Consider the following 6,055-nt stretch of genomic DNA (forward strand, 5'->3'; position numbering starts at 1 on the left):
TACTGAAAATAAGCAAGTGGAAAGATGCAGTCCTTGAAATGCTTGCAACCTAGGGTGGTGCCTAGTAAGTGCTCCCTAGTCTAGGTGCAGTGCGGGGATGGGGTGGGGGTGGCTGGGATCTAGTTAGGAGAAGCGGGGGGGGAGAGGGAGGGAAAGGTGAGAAATGAGCAGTCCTCGCTCTGGTGCATTCTGGAGAAACAGAGGAATTAAAAGGTGAGTGCAGTAACTGTAGGCTGAACTCATGAAACAGGATCCAATTTATGGCTTTGTAAGAAGCACAAATGTAAGTGTTTTTACAAATAACATCCTTTTTTTTTAATATTTCACATTTCATTTTAACCTCAATATAGAAATTTGCCAAACATAAGATATGTGTATCATTTATCACAAATAACATCTTAATATAATATCTACTGTATTCCTTGTGGAAGCCCTCACATCCTTCTTCTCAATTTTCTTTTTCAAGTTTATGCCGTAACTTTCTTTGCTGTTTATTTGGGAGCAAAGCATATTTGGTTATTCAAAATCATTTGCTGAAGGTTGTCTATGTGCTAAGCATGAGGTCTAAGCAAGTGCTCAAAACTAGAGAAGGGCCTGGGTGGCCTGATCAGTTAAGCATCCAACTTCGGCTCAGGTCATGGGTTCGAGCCCCGTGTCAGGCTCTGTGCTGACAGCTCTGAGCCTGGAGACTGCTTCGGATTCTGTGTCTGTCTGTCTCTCTCTCTCTCTCTCCCTCTCTCAAAAATAAATAAACATTAAAATAATTGTTAAAAAAAGAAATTATAGAAGTATAGATGTTAGCTCTTCTCTAGCTGGAGGACAAAATGGGATTTATCCCAAATTTGACATCTTTATGATCTTATAATCCTTTTATAATCAGAATAATTAGAACACATTTTGAAAAAATTAAAAAGGAAAAGTACAAATCCCTTTGCAGAGGTTGGTTTGTGCCATTTAGATTCAACTACGACCAGTCACTTTTGAGTTAAACAGAAGAGGATGGTGTCGTTTATTTATGGAACTTGGCTCTAAAAAAACAACTAAATTTCCTGAAATGGCGTAAGTTTGTGACTTCAAAGGGAAACATCTGTAGTTCCTTTTCTAAAAATACTTTATTTGCCATCAAACTGGACACTGTGATATTTAGAAGCTCCCATAAGATGGCGATAGAATCCTTTGGATGACAAGCCTTACTGGTTTTAAAGGTATTTATCTAGAGAGACTTTAATAGACACTGTAAAAAGCATTTCTTAAGGGAAAAACTCCCATACCCCTGCTATTCTAAGGCAGCCATGTTCATTTGGATATATTTGGTCCTAGTTTTTGTCGGTATGCGTATATAATTACATAGGTGCCTATATAATTCTTAATGTGCACACCATTTTCGTCTGCTTTTTAAAAATTTAACACAACTTAAGGGCGCCTGGGTGGCTCAATTGGTTAAGCGTCCAACTTCAGCTCAGGTCATGATTTTGCGGTTTGTGGGTTTGAGCCCCATGTCGGGCTCTGTGCGGACAGCTCAGAGCCTGGAGCCTGCTTTGGATTCTGTGTCTCCCTCTCTCTCTGCTCCTCCTCTGCTCCCTGTCTGTCTCTCTCTCAAAAGTAAATAAACATTAAAAAATTAAACATAACACATATCTTTCACGTATTTCTACCTGACCTACATAATTATTTCAGGGGCTGCATAATATTCTACTTACAAACCACTGATGGTAGCACATTACATAGTACACACTTTTGCCCTATTACAGATAATGCCATGGTTAATATCTTTGGCACACAAATTTTGGATGATTAAGAAAAATTTTCGGCATGATATCCCTGGGTTTAAGATACAAATGTCTTTTCTCTTTATCTGAAAGGTTCAGATGTACGTCACTCTCAGCCCTGTATGAGGGTCTGGGTTCTGACCTGCTTCTCTGGCCTCATGTTGTTACTATTTTTTTCCTCCAAATTTTAATTTAAATTATGTTAGTTAACATATAGCGGAATATTGGTGATTCATCACTTCCAGACAGCACCTCGTGCTCGTTATAACAAGTGCCCCCCAATGCCCATCACCCATCTGGCCCCTCTCACTTCTTCCTCCCTCAGTGTGTTCCCTTATCATTCAGTATCTCTCATGGTTTGCATCCCTCGCTCTTTTTCCCCCTTCCTGTATGTTCATGTTTTGTTTCCTAATTTCACAATGAGTGACAGCATATGGTATTTGTCTCTCTCATTTTGCATAATATCCTCTAGATCCATCCATGTCAATGCAAATGGCAAGATTTCATTTTTTTGAGGGCTGAGTGGTATTCCATTGTATATATATATATACCACATCATCTTTTTTATAATAAAAAAAATTTTTTGTGTTTACTTTTGAGCCATAGACACACACAGTGAGCAAGTGAGGGGCAGAGAGAGAGAGGGAATTACAGAATCTGAAACAGGCTCCAAGCTGTCAGTACAGAGCCCAACACGGGGCTTGAACCCATGAACCATGAGATCATGACCTGAGTGAAAGTCGGACACTTAAGTGACTGAGCCACCCAGCTGCCCCTATACCACATCTTTACCCATTCATCAGTTGATGGACACTTGGGATTTTTCCATTAATTTGACTATTGTTGATAGTGCTGCTATAAACGTCATGGTGCATGTGCCCCTTCGAATCTGTATTTCTGTGTCCTTTGGGTAAATACCTAGTAGTGCAATTGTTGGATCATAGAGTAGTTCTACTTGTAACTTTTTGAGGAACCTCCATAGTGTTTTCCAGAGTGGCGGCACCAGTCTGCATTCCCACTAATGGTGTAAGAGGGTTACATACTCTCCTCACATCCTTGCTAACATTTGTTGTTTCCTGTGTTGTTAATTTTAGCCATTCTGACAGGTGAGAGGTGATATCTCATCAGGATTTTGACATATTCATGTGATGATGAGGGATGTTGAGCATCTTTTCATGTGTCTGTTACCATCTGAGTATCTTCTTTGGAAAAATACCTATTTGTGTCTTCTGCCCATTTCTTCACTAGATTATTTGTTTTTTGGGTGTTGAGTTTGATAATTTCTTTATAGATTTTGGAAACTACCCCTTTATCAGATATGTCATTTGCAAATATCTCCTCCCATTTTGTAGACTGTCTTTCAGTTTTGTTGATTGTTTCCTTCGCTGTGCAGAAGCTTTTTGTCTTGATAAAGTCCCAATAAGTTTATGTTTGCTTTTTGTTTCCCTAGCCTCTGGCAACATGTCTAGTAAGAAATTGCTCTGGCTGAGGTCAAAGAGGTTGCTAACTGTTTTCTAGGATTTTGATGGTTTCCTGTCTCGCATTTAGGTCTTGCGTACATTGTGAATTTATTTTTGTGTATGGTGTAAGAATGTGGGCCAGGTTCATTCTTCTGCATGTCACTGTCCAGTTTTCCCAACACCATTTGTTGAAAAGACTGCCTTTTTTCCATTGGATATTCCTTCCTGCTTTGTCGAAGATTAGCTAACCATATAGTTGTGAGTTCATTTCTGGGCTTTTTATTCTGTCCCATTGATCTATGTGTCTGTTTTCATCATTGTCTCATACTGTCTCCCGCTTTGTAATATAGATTGAAGTCTGGAGTTGTGATGCCCCTAGCTTTGCTTTTTCAGGATTGCTTTGGCAATTCGGGGCCTTTTGTGATTCCATACAAACTTTAGGATTGTTTGTTCTTGCTCTGTGAAAAATGCTAGTGGTATATTGATAGGGATTGCATTCAATGGGTAGATTGCTTTAGGTAGTATAGAAATTTTAACCATGTTTGTTTTTTCAATGCATGAGGATGGAATATTTTTCCATTTCTTTGTGTCCTCTCAAGTTTCTTTCATAAGTGTTCTATAGTGTTCAGAGTACAGATCTTTGTACTTCTTTGGTTAGGTTTATTCCTAGCTATCTTATGGTTTTTGGTGCAATTATAAACACAATAGATTCCTTAATTTCATTTTCTGATGCTTCTTTATTGGTGCATAGAAATGCATCAGATTTCTCTACACTGATTTTCTATCCTGTGACTTGCTGAACTCATCTTAGTTCTAGCAATTTTTTGGTGGAGTCTTTTGGGTTTCCTACATAGAATATCATGTCATCTGCAAGTAGTGAAAGTTTGACTTTTTCCTTGACATTAAAATAATTAAAATCTACTTTGTTTGATATAAATATGGCTACTCCAGCTTTCTTTTGGTGTCCGTTAACAAGACAGGTGATTCTCCGTCCCCTCACTTTGAATCCGCAGATGTCTTTAGGTCTAAAATGCGTCTCTTATGGGCAGCATATAGATGGATCTCACTTTCTTTTTCCCATTCTGATACCTATGTCTTTTGATTGGAGCATTTAGTCCATTTACATTCAGAGTATTTATTGATATGAATTTAGTGCCATTGTGTGACCTGTAAAGTTGGTGTTTCTGGTGATGTTCTCTGTTCCTTTCTAGTCTTTATTACTTTTGTTCTTCTTTTTCCCTACTCAAAGAGTCCCCTTTAATATTTATTGCAGGGCTAGTTTAGTGGTCATGAACTCCTTTAGTTTTTGTTTGTCTGAGAAGCTCTTTATCTTTCCTTTTATTGTGAATGACCACCTTGCTGGATAAAGTATTCTTGGCTGCATATTTTTCCCATTCAGCACATTGAATATCTCATGGCACTCTGTTCTGGCCTGCCAAGTTTCTCTAGACCAATCTGCTGCAAATATGATCTGTCTTCTCTTTTAGGTGAAGGACTTTTTTTCCCTTATTGCTTTCAGGATTCTTTCCTTGTCTATGTATTTTGTGAATTTGACTATTATATATCTTGGTGATGGCCAGCTTTTGGTAAATGTAATGGGAGTTCTCAGGGAGTGCTTGGGTAGCTCAGTTAGTTGAGTGTCCAACTCTTGATTTTGGCTCAGGTCATGATCTTGTGGTTTGTGAGATTGAGCCCTGTATCTCTCTCCCCTCTCTGTCTACCTCACTCCTGCTCCTACGCACTCCCTCTCTCTCAAAATAACCTTTTTTAAAAAAAAAAAAATGGGAGTTCTCTGTGCTTCTTGAATTTCAATGTCTGTTTCCTTTCCCAGCTTACGGTAGTTTTCAGCTATAATTTGATCAAATAAACCTGTTTCTTTCTCTTTGTCTTCTTCTTCTGGGACTCTTATGATACAAATGTTATTATGCTATAAGGAGTTAAAGGAGTTACTGGGTTCTCTAAGTCTACACTTTTGATCCAATATCTTTCTTTCCCTCTTTCTTCCAGGTCCATCATTTTCCATAATTTTATCTTATGTGTCACTCATTTGTTCCCCTGATTTGTCCATCCTCGTTGCCATGGCATCCAATCACGTTTGCATCCCCCTTGTAGCATTTTAAATTTCAGACTGACTAGTTCTTAGTCCTTTTATCTCTACAGTAAGGGATTCTCTAGCATCCTCTATGCTTTTTTCAAGCCCACCTAGTATCCTTGAAATTGTTGTTTTAGATTCTAATTCAGACATCTCACTTATATCTATATTGATTAAGTCCCTGGCTGTGATTTCTTCCTGTTCTTTCTTTTGGGGTGAATTTCTAATCTTGTCATTTGGGAGGGGAAAAAAGAACAAATAATAATAAAATAAAAATGTAAAAACTTTAAAAAATAATAAAGGAAGCTAGAATCTAGGCATGTTTTGGTCTGCTTATTACAAGAAGTGAAAGAAAGAAAAAGAAAGAAAGAAAGACAGGAAGGAAGGAAGGAAGGGAGAGAGGGAGGGATGGAGGGATAGAGAGAAAGAGCAAGAAAAGAAAGAAAGAAAAGAAAGAAGAAAGAAAGGGAAAGGAAAGGAAGGAAAAGAAAAAAATCAAAATAAAATTTTTAAAAAGGGAACCTAGATCCTGTTTCCCCTACAGCTGAGGCTTTGCAGCACTCTGTGATTCATAGGCTTGGCACATGCAAGGAATTTGTGCTGATTTCCTGGGTTGGGGCCGGCTTGCCCAATTCTCAGGTCGACTTGCCCTGGTAAAGACGTGCCTGCAGGGGACAGGGGGACAGGGCTTGGTGTAAGTGACTCTGGCCTTCGCTGCATGGCACTGTTTCTCA

General features: G+C 38.7%; 1 protein-coding gene across 2 annotated transcripts in view; it reads left to right on the top strand.

The window, feature by feature from the left end:
• LOC115288921 (complement C1q and tumor necrosis factor-related protein 9A) overlaps positions 1–6,055 on the top strand; it is a 13,678-nt gene that overhangs the window by 519 nt on the left and 7,104 nt on the right. The window lies entirely within an intron of this gene.

Source organism: Suricata suricatta, chromosome 4 (assembly GCF_006229205.1).
Source record: "Suricata suricatta isolate VVHF042 chromosome 4, meerkat_22Aug2017_6uvM2_HiC, whole genome shotgun sequence".
In the NCBI taxonomy this organism is placed as follows: domain Eukaryota; kingdom Metazoa; phylum Chordata; class Mammalia; order Carnivora; family Herpestidae; genus Suricata; species Suricata suricatta.